Here is a 16,096-nt window from a genome sequence, read left to right as displayed (position 1 = left end):
CCTTCACTGACACAGGACGGCCCCCAAACAAAGAAATGTCTGATCCCAAATGTCTATAGAGCTAAGGCTGAGAAACTCTGGTCTGGAACACCTTTTCCCAAAATGTTTCCTGCCCAAAAACATTCTCTTTGAAGAGTTTTTTTTCTTTAAAAAAAAAAAAAAGGAGGGGAGAGGTGAGAAAGACCAGATGCTATATCATCCTCATATAGAGATTCATAATGCACATCAGCACATTAACAGTTCTGAGATGTGTTATGGTAAAGAGGATGGTTGAACAAATTCTAAACAAGTATTACCCACTTTTTAACTAGAAACCTCTTTTTTCCTATTTAACATGTATCAACACCTTGCACAACTATGCTGTTTGAAATACATTTAATGAAACTCAGCCCCAGTGTGCTCCAGACTCTGGAGGACACTTGACTCCTCCACCAAGAAAGGCTAATCACAGCACAAATGAAAAGATAATCTGCCACTACTGGTGCACGAGCACAGTACATTCTAAGAGTATGCGATACACTTTATTACAGAAATGGTAAAGTAATCATGAGTGAGAGATCAATGCCGGTTCCTGTCAGTCTTCTTCTGGGGCCCATCCTCCAATAGCCCTGAGCAGCAGGGAAAGTCAAGTGTTCAGCACAGTGCTTAGCACATAATACACCCTATTATGGCTAAGGGTTAACCAATATGAATGTCACTCTCATGTCAGCATTCTAAATCAAAACTGTTCTCACTCATTTGTTCTGTGCACAGATAACTAAGAGGATCAATACACAACACAATGAACAAAAATGTTTTAAATGTTTCTCTAGCACAGGAAAAACCTGCAAACCCAGAATGGATAATCTTCCCAAGAGATTAACAGCAAATTTAAATTTACAGATAATACAGCTCTAGTCCTTCAATCACTTATAAAGGAACCTAATTAAACTGCTGCTAGCAACTCTACATTGGGATTTACCTTCTCCCCACAACACACTAATCCACACATAAGAAAATAATTGCCTACAAAAGACAGACTTAGCAACAAAACTCTTTTATTACTGTGTTTACATTAGGATAATTAAGGATTTGGTGGAAACTGCTTTCCTTGATAGAGCACTTCAGTAAAATGTCTAACTCTTATAAGTTCGTTCCTCATTAATATCATCTGTGTATTCAAAGCACAAGAGCCTTCTGGAATTCAACTAAGAAATCTTTATCAATCTGACATAATTCATGCAGATCTATGCACACAAATGCTTAAAAATAAGCATTCATCAGTTGATTAAAGTGAATTATAATTTTTGCCAAAAAAATTATTTAAAGAGGATGCATCTATTTACCTAAGAGGAAAAGATCAGTTGGTAAAACATGTTAATAGGTTGGGGAAAAAGCGGTCCTTATTTGCAAGATTGTTGCATGTTAAAACATTAAAATAAAATAAAATCACATTTTCATACAAATTGAGTACTCATTATAGTCCAGTCTTTTTTGGAAGGGGGCAAAAAGTATAGTGTGTTACTGATCTGGCACCATGTCAAACTGTTTCTAGTATTATTCTTTCAAAGTAGCTAGTTAAATCTAAGTATTTTCCCTCTGTAAGTTCAAACTCCATCTTACTTCCACATACTACAATCAAACCAAAAAAGTTTTTTCAATCCGTAACTGAAAGCAGCTCCTTCTAACAACATGCTCGTTTACTGCATTTAAGATAAAGTTATAATTAGCCATTCATCTAAGATTAAATAACCCTATTTTAAATCGGTACTATGGTCAATACCAATAGAACCAGTTTAGAGGGTGGACTCTTGGATTTAAATCCTAGAGGAGCTTCTTTCTCTATGTGACGTTGGGCAAGTTTACAAATGAAGAAATGGAGACTCAGTGACATTAAGTGACAATAACAATGGTATTCTACACCACAGAGCTGTTATGAGAACTAAATATGTTAATACATGTAAAAAGGTTTGGAACAGTAAATCTAATTAGTTTAACTAAAAAAAAATTAAGAGCTACTTAAAAAATATATTTGTAAAGGCTAGTGAGAATTTTTAAATTACATTTAATACAATAGAGAATGAAGGCTTACCAGATTGTCCAGAATTATATAATATTTAGTGAATGGTCCTATATTAAAATCCACGAGTCAGAACTAAAATTTTCCCCCCCCAGGAGTCACTTTTTTTCTTCAGACCAGCCAAGACTATACGCATTGTGTGCATACAAATAAAAAAAGGATAAAAATAAGAAACCTTTTTTTTTTTAATTTTTATTTTTATTTTTTATTTTTTATTTTTTTTGCTTTGTAACAAATTTAATCAGTTATACATATACATATGTTCCCATATCCCCTACCTTTTGCGTCTCCCTCCCACACTCCCTATCCCACCCCTCCAGGCGGTCACAAAGCACCGAGCTGATCTCCCTGTGCTATGCGGCTGCTTCCCACTAGCTATCTACCTTACGTTTGGTAGTGAATATATGTCCATGCCGCTCTTTCACTTTGTCACAGCTTACCCTTCCCCCTACCCATATCCTCAAGTCCATTCTCTAGTAGGTCTGTGTCTTTATTCCTGTCTTACCCCTATGTTCCTCATGACATTCTTTTTCTTAAATTCCATATATATGTGTCAGCATACAGTATTTGTCTTTCTCTTTCTGACTTACTTCACTCTGTATGACAGACTCTAGGTCCATCCACCTCATTACAAATAGCTCAATTTCATTTCTTTTTATGGCTGAGTAATATTCCATTGTACATATGTGCCACATCTTCTTTATCCATTCATCTGTCGATGGACACTTAGGTTGTTTCCATCTCCGGGCTATTGTAAATAGGGCTGCTATGAACATTTTGGTACATGTCTCTTTTTGAATTATGGTTTTCTCAGGGTATATGCCCAGTAGTGGGATTGCTGGGTCATATGGTAGCTCTATTTGTAGTTTTTTAAGGAACCTCCATACCGTTCTCCATAGTGGCTGTACCAATTCACATTCCCACCAGCAGTGCAAGAGTGTTCCTTTTTTTCCACACCCTCTTCAGCATTTATTGTTTCTAGATTTTTTGATGATGGCCATTCTGACTGGTGTGAGATGATATCTCATTGTAGTTTTGATTTGCATTTCTCTAATGAGCAAAGATGTTGAGCATCCTTTCATGTGTTTGTTGGCAGTCTGTATATCTTCTGTGGAGAAATGTCTATTTAGGTCTTCTGCCCATTTTTGGATTGGGTTGTTTGTTTTTTTGTTATTGAGCTGCATGAGCTGCTTATAAATTTTGGAGATTAATCCTTTCTCAGTTGCTTCATTTACAAATATTTTCTCCCATTCTGAGAGTTGTCTTTTGGTCTTGTTTATGGTTTCCTTTGCTGTGCAAAAGCTTTGAAGTTTCATTAAGTCCCATGTGTTTATTTTTATCTTTATTTCCATTTCTCTAGGAGGTGGGTCAAAAAGGATCTTGCTGTGATTTATGTCATAGAGTGTTCTGCCTATGTTTTCCTCTAAGAGTTTGATAGTGTCTGGCCTTACATTTAGGTCTTTAATCCATTTTGAGCTTATTTTTGTGTATGGTGTTAGGGAGTGATCTAATCTCATACTTTTACATGTCCCTATCCAGTTTTCCCAGCACCACTTATTGAAGAGACTGTCCTTTCTCCACTGTATATTCCTGCCTCCTTTATCAAAGATAAGGTGACCATATGTCCGTGGGTTTATCTCTGGGCTTTCTATCCTGTTCCATTGATCTATCTTTCTGTTTTTGTGCCAGTACCATACTGTCTTGATTACTGTAGCTTTGTAGTATAGTCTGAAGTCAGGGAGCCTGATTCCTCCAGCTCCATTTTTCGTTCTCAAGATTGCTTTGGCTATGCGGGGTCTTTTGTGTTTCCATACAAATTGTGAAATTTTTTGCTCTAGTTCTGTGAAAAATGCCAGTGGTAGTTTGATAGGGATTGCATTGAATCTGTAGATTGCTTTGGGTAGTAGAGTCATTTTCACAATGTTGATTCTTCCAATCCAAGAACATGGTACATCTCTCCATCTATTTGTATCATCTTTTATTTCTTTCATCAGTGTCTTATAATTTTCTGCATACAGGTCTTTTGTCTCCTTAGGTAGGTTTATTCCTAGATATTTTATTCTTTTTGTTGCAATGGTAAATGGGAGTGTTTTCTTGATTTCACTTTCAGATTTTTCATCATTAGTATACAGAAATGCCAGAGATTTCTGTGCATTAATTTTGTATCCTGCAACTTTACCAAATTCACTGATTAGCTCTATTAGTTTTCTGGTAGCATCTTTAGGATTCTCTATGTATAGTATCATGTCATCTGCAAACAGTGACAGCTTTACTTCTTCTTTTCCGATTTGGATTCCTTTTATTTCCTTTTCTTCTCTGATTGCTGTGGCTAAAACTTCCAAAACTATGTTGAATAAGAGTGGTGAGAGTGGGCAACCTTGTCTTGTTCCTGATCTTAGTGGAAATGCTTTGAGTTTTTCACCATTGAGGACGATGTTGGCTGTGGGTTTGTCATATATGGCCTTTATTATGTTGAGGAAAGTTCCCTCTATGCCTACTTTCTGCAGGGTTTTTATCATAAATGGGTGTTGAATTTTGTCAAAAGCTTTCTCTGCATCTATTGAGATGATCATATGGTTTTTCTCCTTCAATTTGTTAATACGGTGTATCACGTTGATTGATTTGCATATATTGAAGAATCCTTGCATTCCTGGAATAAACCCCACTTGATCATGGTGTATGATCCTTTTAATGGGCTGTTGGATTCTGTCTGCTATTATTTTGTTGAGGATTTTTGCATCTATGTTCATCAGTGACATTGGCCTGTAGGTTTCTTTCTTTGTGACATCCTTGTCTGGTTTTGGTATCAGGGTGATGGTGGTCTCATAGAAGGAGTTTGTGAGTGTTCCTCCCTCTGCTATATTTTGGAAGAGTTTGAGAAGGATAGGTGTTAGCTCTTCTCTAAATGCTTGATAGAATTCACCTGTGAAGCCATCTGGTCCTGGGCTTTTGTTTGTTGGAAGATTTTTTATCACAGTTTCAATTTCAGTGCTTGTGATTGGTCTGTTCATATTTTCTACTTCTTCCTGATTCAGTCTTGGCAGGTTGTGCATTTCTAAGAATTTGTCCATTTCTTCCAGGTTGTCCATTTTATTGGCATAGAGTTGTTTGTAGTAATCTCTCATGATCTTTTGTATTTCTGCAGTGTCAGTTGTTACTTCTCCTTTTTCATTTCTAATTCTATTGATTTGAGTCTTCTCCCTTTTTTTCTTGATGAGTCTGGCTAATGGTTTATCAATTTTGTTTATCTTCTCAAAGAACCAGCTTTTACTTTTATTGATCTTTGCTATCGTTTCCTTCATTTCTTTTTCATTTATTTCTGATCTGATCTTTATGATTTCTTTCCTTCTGCTAACTTTGGGGTTTTTTTGTTCTTCTTTCTCTAATTGCTTTAGGTGCAAGGTTAGGTTGTTTATTCGAGATGTTTCCTGTTTCTTAAGGTGGGATTGTATTGCTATAAACTTCCCTCTTAGAACTGCTTTTGCTGCATCCCATAGGTTTTCGGTCGTCGTGTCTCCATTGTCATTTGTTTCTAGGTATTTTTTAATTTCCCCTTTGATTTCTTCAGTGATCACTTTGTTATTAAGTAGTGTATTGTTTAGCCTCCATGTGTTTGTATTTTTTACAGCTCTTTTCCTGTAATTGATATCTAGTCTCATAGCATTGTGGTCAGAAAACATACTTGATACAATTTCAATTTTCTTAAATTTACCAAGGCTTGATTTGTGACCCAAGATATGGTCTATCCTGGAGAATGTTCCATGAGCACTTGAGAAAAATGTGTATTCTGTTGTTTTTGGATGGAATGTCCTATAAATATCAATTAAGTCCATCTTAATGTATCATTTAAAGCTTGTGTTTCCTTATTTATTTTCATTTTGGTTGATCTGTCCATTGGTGAAAGTGGGGTGTTAAAGTCCCCTACTATGATTGTGTTACTGTCCATTTCCCCTTTTATGGCTGTTAGTATTTGCCTTATGTATTGAGGTGCTCCTATGTTTGGTGCATAAATATTTACAATTGTTATATCTTCTTCTTGGATCGATCCCTTGATCATTATGTAGTGTCCTTCTTTGTCTCTTCTAGTAGTCTTTATTTTAAAGTCTATTTTGTCTGATATGAGAATTGCTACTCCAGCTTTCTTTTGGTTTCCATTTGCATGGAATATCTTTTTCCATCCCCTTACTTTCAGTCTGTATGTGTCTCTAGGTCTGAAGTGGGTCTCTTGTAGACAGCATATATATGGGTCTTGTTTTTGTATCCATTCAGCCAATCTGTGTCTTTTGGTGGGAGCGTTTAGTCCATTTACATTTAAGGTAATTATCGATATGTATGTTCCTATTCCCATTTTCTTAATTGTTTTGGGTTCGTTATTGTAGGTCTTTTCCTTCTGTTGTGAGAAACCTTTCTTTAAAATGCTTGAAATTTCTTTAAAATTAAGAAACAGGACTTCCCTGGTGGCGCAGTGGTTGGGAGTCCGCCTGCCGATGCAGGGGACACAGGTTCGTGCCCCAGTCTGGGAAGATCCCACATGCCGCGGAGCGGCTGGGCCTGTGAGCCACGGCCGCTGAGCCTGCGCGTTCAGAGCCTGTGCTCCGCAACAGGAGAAGCCACAACAGTGAGAGGCCCTCATACCGCAAAATAAATAAATAAATAAATAAATAAATAAATAATAAGTAAATATATAAAGACAAACAAATATAAATAAATAAATACAATATAAATAAATAAATAAATAAAATTAAGAAACAAAATTTTAAACCCAATTGAAATAATTTGATCAGGTTGGCCAAATTAGTGCCAATTCCAACTTTAAGATTCTTCTTGCAAAGATAGAGAGATTTGTTTCGCTGGGCTAAAAAAGCTAATTTTACTTAATCTTCCGAACTTTAGTATTTATACTTAAGACTTTCCTATATGTCTGCTTCCATTTAAAATAATAAACACCAATAAGCACTCTTCCACATACCCCATAATGATCACCTTAGCTAAGATGAGAATCCTGATCAAACAGTATTATAGAGTTTCTAAGGTTCTAACTATTTAAACAATGTAATTTTCACATTAGAGAAATCAGTACTAGCAAGGTTAAGTGAGGTATTTTAGGTCACGTAGCTGGAAAATAATACTGAACAATTTTCAGATCCCCTCATAAACACTGGCCTTAAGATTCAATTCCCAATGCTGCTAACTAAACTCAACAAGAGATAAGAGTGCAAACAAACAAAACAAAGATAATCATCCTGGCAGCAAAAACATCCTTTCATAAATGCCATGTCTTTACTTCCCATTTTTTAGAGTCAGCCAACATTATGAGGTCAGAGAGTTTCTGAAAGCAAATAATCAAATGTTTTTGTTGATACATGTAAAGGATTTAGCAGAGTGCCTGGCACAGAGTTAACACATAAAACCTATAAAGGGCCATTTTTTATAACTCTAATTTGGCAGAAGTCATCATATGGGGTCAGCTACTATGGGGTAGAATTGGGCTAAAATGGATTGAAGCAGAAGGCTAAAGCACATCTTTCTTTTTTTGTCTTTTCCCATTCCATTTTTTTTCTCCTTTTTCTCTCTTCACTGTTGTATAATTAAAAACAATACTTTATTTCTGATAATACCTTTTTTATTTCTGTAGCAAGATATTTTTTGTATATGACAAGGCTTCTACTCTGTCAAAGCAGTTTCTAAACTTTATGTTAAAGAATAACTAAACTAGCCAATCAGTAGAAAACCATTCCTTCAAAACAAGAATAGATTATACATATTCATATTTAGTCTATCTACTAAATATGCCACATTATGACTATGATTATGATTTTGGCCATGTCGCGGGGCTTGTGGGATCTTAGTTCCCCTACCAGGGATCGAACCTGGGCCCTGGCAGTGAAAGTGCCTAGTCCTACCACTGGACGCAGGGAATTCCCAAGCCACATTATTTAATACTCAATGAAGACTGACAATTTTACTGGTCATTTATTCCACTTAGTATCCAGATATCTGCTCAACTATTACCTGCTCAAAAGGGATTTTCCTAATCTCTCCACATAAAATATCTTCTTTTTCCCCCACCAAACTCTATCTCTTTACCCTGCTTTGTACTCTATCACAGCAGTTAAAATTGGTTATTTTAAAATGCTGTTTTGCTTTCTAAAATTAAAATTCTCAAATAATAATAGTGGTGAAAACTGTCCAAGTTCATAGTATTAAGTGTTCTTTTATGGAATATCTTATTTAATTCTTCCCTAAAGCACATGTTATTGTTATTTCCATTTAACTAATGAGGAAATTAAGGCTTAGAAATGTTAAATAACCTAAAATCCTAAGACTTAAAAAAAACAGCTCACAGTCACAGAAACAGTTGAATAAGTCAGAATTGGAACCTTGGTCTATCTGACTACAGAGGTCAAGTTCTGAATAACTATTCTATGTTGCTTCTTAAATTGATTTACCTGATTGAAAATAAGACTTGGTATTTGTATTATATTATACTACATTTGTAACTAAGGACTCAAGTGTTCTGAAATAAGAAAATTCCCATAGAGCATATTAAACAGAGTAGAATTTACAATAGGTATCTGATTAATAATATTTCAGAGTGAACGCTTATTTGGCAAGTGGCTGTTAGCCACCATTCACTGTGAAAAATATTACTTTAGAAAATCAATGAATATACTAGACTATATGTAGAAACAAAACACTTGTGAGATAAATGAAAATGTCTAGTTAAAAACATTAGCAGATGAAAAGTTTCATATATGGATGGCTTGCAGTTATTGTCCTTTCTCTCAACTTTCCACTTTGCTAAACTTCATTTTACTACAGGCTCCCTACGTGACAGAATAGGCTTTAATTTCCTGGGAATTGTCCTTGGTTCTGAATCAAGTCATTTATTACTGGTATCAGAAGGCTTTGCTCCAAATGCCCTGCTCATCTGCAGTGTAATTCAGACTGTAATTTCACAGGCTGCTGCCTCACCTGTAGGGGTGCCATCTGGAAGAGAATTATACCCAATACTTCTCCCATGATGCTCATGGGGCACTTTTCTTCCCAAACTGACATTCACTTTTTAAAATTAAAATTTGCATTTACACTTCAAAAATTAATAACTACAAAAGGAACACACTGGATCAAATCTGGAACTAGAAGAACCATTAACATTATTCACTGAAATAGGAAGCTTATTTTAAAATGCCTGCTCATGGTATCTTCTTGGAATAGATAAATTAATGATAAAAGAAACTTGTGATACCTTCAGAATAAGGCGCTTGACTAATTTTTTTTCAGTTCAAATAACTGAATTACTGACACACGCTTAGGTAGAATTAACTATTTTAAAAAGTGAGGCAAGGGGAAGGCAACAATAAAATGACAAGTTTTTGTGTCGAAAGTCTAGTGACAAACAGTCAATAATCTGGATTTATTTAAAGATTAAAAAATAAAGATTTATTTAAAAATATTTAAAGATTACTTCCAACAAATAAATAAACCTATGAAATCTAATCTCAAATTATTAAGTACATTTCTGAAGCATAATAAATATTGGATGACTTCTTTTTCAATACTCCTCTCAGTTCTATAAGATTTACTATAGATAGAATTTTATCCAATGTGACTGGGACTAGTAGTCAGTTAACTGAAAACAACATGTTTTAAGTAAAAACATACAAATGTAAATTTGTTTACCAATATTACCAATATCCACTTGCCAAGTGGAGGATCCTTCAATCCTATAATTCCCACCCTCACTCCTAAGTCCTTCACAATCGTTTTACGGCTTTATTTTACAACCATTTTTTTCTTACAATATTGTTCAATAGTTTATGTTACTATTAACTGATTTTTCATAAATAAGGAGGCAAACAAATACAGTAAAGCTCTTGGTAAACAATACAATCCAGCTGGTAGAAGAGGAGCAGCACACTGAAGGTACCTCATTAGCCTAAGTGTTCAGATTGCCATAGGAATCTAGCAGGTGTTATACAAAAAGAATGCAAACCATCATTAATGTGGTGAATTAAACGCAGGTTGGTTAGGAAGCTTCAATTGTACATGCATGTGACAAAGTATACTGTCATGATGTCACCTTTTAAGGAAAAACTTCCTTGATGCCTCAGACTAGGCATCAAGTGGCCTGTATAATATCATCTAAGTTGAGGTATGAGTTATTATCAATGCATAGAAATGAGAACTCTAAAACAGGGTTCCTTATCCTTGGCACTACCAACATTTTGGGCCAGATAATACTTCCTTGTAGGGGCTGTTCTGTCCCACTGTAGGGTATTTAGGCAGCACTCTCCTCCAGTCCCCATCTCTCCTGAACTGCTGTAACCTAAAATGTTTCCAAGACATTTCCCATTATCCATATATCCCAGGGGGGCAAAATCAGACATGCTCCCTCCACTGCTGAGAATCACTGCTCTAGACATGTAACAAAAATAATTAGATAAGCATTTTCTCCTCATCTACAGTGCTCTCTGCTAGAAATGTACCAAACTTAAGATTTTACAGGATGTGCCCGATCTTGTCTGATCTTAGAAGATTTAAAGGATGTAAAAGAACCTCTATTTACTTCACTGTTATATTTATAATAGTCTTAGACATTGAACATCTAAACTGCAAAGTTTTTTCAGTGATTCCCACGCCTGTGATTTGACTCTTTCACCTTAAAATGTGCTAATACTAACCATTTTATTTATCACAAATATGATAAGGAAGTTCCATGAGAATTTCAAAGTACTTATGTAAAATACTTTTGGGTAAGATACTTTCCTTACTGATAACTCTACGGTAACCGAGACAGATTATATTACACTCTCACACACATGGAAAAATGCAAGGGGGCCGATGATATCAAGCAACAAGAATATTGGTATCCTTTGCACTCATCTGCCATAAAATGGGTAAAAAAATAATGCTTTGAACATGAACACACAGACATCTTTGTTCAATGTTTTATGTATTCGGTTAAGCTAAATTTCTTAAAGCAGAATTTCTGGATTAAAGGATATGCACATTTAAAATTTTGACCTGTGTCATAAAACTGCCCCATAGAAAGACTATGACAATTTTTACAACCAGAACTACATGAGTGTACTAAAAACTTAAATGTAAATGGGGAAGGTATGAAGTTTTATACACACACACACACACACACACACACACACACACACACACACACACACACACACACATATATCTCCATGTTCTGGGCGGGGGGAAGTACTAACCATTAAGAAAAAGACTAATAAATTTGACTACATTAAAATTTAGAACCTCTGTCCATCAAAAGACATCAGAAGAATAAAAAATAAGTCATAGAGTTTGGAAAGATAACACACGCATTTCCATCTCCAACAAGAAACAGTAATCAACAAGAAAAACGAGGGCAACCCAAAAGAAAAATGGGCTAAAAATATTACATACAGTTACAAGCCAGGAAATCACCAATAACCATATGCAGAGATGTTGAACTTCATTAGTAATTCAAACACAATGAGACTACCAAATGACTACCAGACTGGCAATAATTAAAAAGTTATGCAGGGCTTCCCTGGTGGCGCAGTCGTTGAGAATCTGCCTGCTAATGCAGGGGACACAGGTTCGAGCCCTGTTCTGGGAGTGATCCCACATGCCGCGGAGCACCTGGGCCCGTGAGCCACAGCTACTGAGCCTGCGCGTCTGGAGCCTGTGCTCTGCAACAAGAGAAGCCGCAATAGTGAGAGGCCCGCGCACCGCGATGAAGAGTGGCCCCCGCTTGCCACAACTAGAGAAAGCCCTTGCACAGAAACGAAGACCCAACACAGCAAAAATTAATTAATTAATTAATAAACTCCTACGCCCAACATCTAAAAAACACAATAAATAAATAAGCTGAATGTTTAAGGCAATACTTGAACTTAGCTCTTAAAAAAAAAAAAAAAAGTTATACAATATCCAGTGTGGCAAATCTATGGGGCAATGAGGTAAAAATACTTTGATCCATCCCTTCTTCCCTTCCTATTCTTTTTACTTTATTTTTGAAGTATAGTTGATTTATACAAAGTGGTGTTAGTTTCAGGTGCACAGCAAAGTGATTCAGTTATACATACATACATGTATATTTTTTTCAGATTCTTTTCCATTATAGGTTATTAGAAGATATTGAATACAGTTTCCTGTGTAAACAGTAGGTCCCTGTTATATATATATTTATATTATATATAATAGTGTGTACATGTTAATCCCAAACTCTCAATTTATCACCCCTCCTTCCCCTTTGGTAACCATAAATTTGTTTTCTATGTCTGTGAGTCTGTTTCAATTTTGTAAATAAGTTCATTTGTATCTTTTTTTTTTAGATTCCACATATAAGTGATATCATGATATCTGTCTTTCTCTTACGTGAGTTAATATAATCTCTAGGTCCATCTATGTTGCTGCAAATGGCATTATTTCATTCTTTTGTATGACTAATATTCCATTGTATATATATGCTACATCTTCTTTATCCATTCATCTTTCGATGGACTTTTAGGTTGCTTCCATGTCTTGGCTATTATAAATAGTGATGCTATGAACACTTCGGTACATGTATCTTTTTGAATTAATTTTCTCCAGATATACACCCAGGAGTGGAATTGCTAGACCATATGGCAACTCTATTTTTAGTTTTCTAAGGAACCTTCATTCTGTTCTCCACAGTGGCTGCACCAATTTACATCCTCACCAACAGTGCAGAAGGATTCCTTTTTCTCCACACCCTCTCTAGCATTTATTATTTGTAGACTTTTTGATGATGGCCATTCTGATCGGTGTGAGGTGATACCTCATTGTAGTTTTGATTTGCATTTCTCAAATAATTAGCACTATTGAGTACTTTTTCATGTGCCTGTTGGCCATCTGAATGTCTTCTTTGGACAAAGATACATCTGTATTTCTAAAACAATATTCCAATCCTGCACGGTGATTGAAAAAAATCATTAATTATAACTGGAAATTCTACTCTTAATACAACTAAATTACTTGCTAGCACTTTTATTGATGAGAATTAAGTTATAGTTATATGTAACATGGTGGTCCTACAAAACTCGTAAATTATAGATGTTTGAGACTACAGGAAAGATGAACTCTATTAACAGTAAGATTCAGGGCTTAAAGAACAAGATCTCATTCCGTTTCCTGCACCAATGCATTTTAGGAGCTCCTGATTCTCTAAGTACAACATATACGCCAGAAGAAAAAAAGAACATCTAGTTAGATGCATCAGTAAGCTGGCTTTCACCTTGAGAGCCATTTGCTAAAGCTAGTAAATAAACATGGAAAAGCGGGAGATAAAACCCATGGTCCAGCCAAAGTGAGGAATATAAGACCCAAATAACAAAACAGAGACAACCAAATATATCTATAGAGTAAATGTAAATTTAAAATCTCACCTGCTGCCACCCTGCTCCCTCCCCGACAATCCAGTTTAGAACCTTGGTGCTGGGTGGTCAAACACATACTCCCCTCCACCCCACCCCCGCCTCCAATAATTCTTAACATAAGCCAGTCCTCATGCAAATATACAACCCTAATTTACAATGTCTAGGTGGCAGGAAAAACCTCAGCAATTTAAAAGTGATTCTGCAACATACTCTGTTGTCAAGACCGTGAAAAAACAGGTATTCTCATATTACTGTTGGTAAGAAAGCAGAATGGTAAGGTAAGTGCTAAGAAGAATTTGGCAAAAACTGTTAAGATTGCATATGCATATGCATTAACCCTTTGACTCATCAATCCCACTTCCAGGAAAATGAAATGAAATATGTGCAAGGATGTTCAACACAGTATTAGTTGTAACAGCAAAAGAATGACAGAAATTTAAATGAGTGTTAGTTATATACATTATATTTATCTGTTCAATGGAGTACTATACAGCCATAGAAAGGAATGAGGTGTATCTCTCTATAATGATACAGAGTGATGGCCAAGATATAATTTTAAATTTAAAAAAGCAAAGCATAGAACAATGCATAGAGTATGTTAACTCTGCGTAACACAGAGTGAAAATATAAATATATACATATCTAATATCTTTTTAATAAACCAAAAGCTAAAAAAAAATTTTTTTAAGTTATCTATTCATTAAGGGACAAAAGGAATGGAACCACATAAATGTTTTTGTAATTAAAACAAAATTAAACTAAAAAAGGAAAAAGAAGCAATTCCCCCAAATTGAAGAAAAAGTAAACAAATAAATCTGATTGTATGTCAAGTTGGTTACATAACCAGAGGAAAATAATTAATTCAAGTAACATTGAAACACAGTATTTAGACTGTGTATTTCCATGAGATATACTCTAGGAGAAAAGAAAATATAGAGGGATCATAAACTGCATTAGAAATCTTATTGTTAGTAGTAAAATTGATATAAAAAGTTTAAAACTATTATAGGTAAACTATTATATGATAAAGTAAATAAACAATTATTATTTTAAGAATCAATATTTTCTGCATAGAAGAAAAAGAGATACAGTACAAAATTAGAGACTCTAAGTAAAAATTCCATAACCTTAAATTGGAAATATCAGTGTAAACTCATGGTTTTTTTAATACTAAAAAAAATAGCTATACCTGTCCACTAAGAACAACATACAACCAATGGCAGTACAGCAGCAAGGAGCACTCCTAGAACCCAGACTGTGATCTCTATATATACTGTTTTCCAATGAAAGAATCAGGATTCTTTGATTTCATGTTTAGGCAGTATAAAATGACTGTAAAATATCTTACAGTACCAGAAAGTATAATCTGAAACATAAACATACTTAAATTTTCTGTTTTTCATTATTATATTGAAGACAACTAGGAATTGTTAAAGGGATATAAGAGGCAAGTTCAAATGTCTGTCATTAGCTAAAAATAGGCCAATTCGAACACCAAAAATAGTAATTACAATGGTTCAAAACACATCAAATATGTTAAAAATCCACGAGTTCATAATGACACTAAAAACAAACCAAAAAAATCCCTTTAGAAAATATTAGAGAAACAGTTCATTATTCTGAAAATGGTAAGTAGAAAATATCCGGCATTTATCCCCTTTTTCCTATATAAACTATAGTTTATAACCAAATGTTTGATGAGAGAGTACTTACAGAATAACTTCACCTAACAAAGAAAGAATAAATGATATAATTAGAATATCACAATTTTATAACTTCTAATGAAATAATGAATCTAAGAAATCATTTGCAATGAATTCTAAAATCTTTAAGTAAAAGGCTGATAGGGAACTTTATAAGTAGATTAGACTGACAACTCCAAAAGCAAATTATCAATCTCAATGTAACACAGACAGCCAAACACAAAGAGTCCCCTGACTCAATGCAATAGAAACCAATCACCACCATCACACATGAAGTGTTCTGGGCAGGAAAACCCCTTGAATTTGTTAATCCTCTATTTCTTGACCTTGTATTTCAAGTTTACAAGAAATACAAGGGATAGAAAAACATATTAAATGACACCATGAGGATGTAATCATCAAAATCATCAAAATCCAGACTGTGGAAAATTCTACAGGACAAATGGCCCAGTTTCTTCAAAGAATTGCATGATAAAAAAAAAAAAAAGAGGAAGGTGAACCTATAGATTAAGAGATTTTAGATACCAAGATTTTGATACCAAGAGCATGATGCATAAAAATAAAAACATAATTTGTACTTCAATATTAAAAACTTTTGCTCTGCAAAAGGTGCTGTTAAGAGGACTAGTTACAAAGTGGGAGAAAATATTTGCAAACTACATATCCGATAAAGAACTAGTAAAAAGAACTATCAAACTCAACACTGAAAAAATGTCCAATTAGAAAATGAACAAAAGACAGAAACACACAATTCACTGAAGAGGAGATACAGACAGCAAATAAATATATGAATAGATGTTTCACATCATAAGCCATTAGAGAAATGCAAATTAAAAGCACAATGAGATATACCTACACATCAGAGTGGCTTAAATTAAAAAAAATAGTGACAATAGGAAATGTTGGCAAGGATGTGGCAAAACTGGATCACT

General features: G+C 34.7%; 1 protein-coding gene across 1 annotated transcript in view; it reads right to left on the bottom strand.

The window, feature by feature from the left end:
• Positions 1-16,096, bottom strand: part of PRMT3 (protein arginine methyltransferase 3) — a 148,839-nt gene that overhangs the window by 65,012 nt on the left and 67,731 nt on the right. The window lies entirely within an intron of this gene.

This window comes from Mesoplodon mirus (genome assembly GCF_964341445.2).
Source record: "Mesoplodon mirus genome assembly, chromosome: 7".
NCBI lineage: Eukaryota > Metazoa > Chordata > Mammalia > Artiodactyla > Ziphiidae > Mesoplodon > Mesoplodon mirus.
The sequence above is the reverse complement of the archived record's forward strand: the minus strand, read 5'-3'. Positions and strand labels throughout refer to the sequence as shown.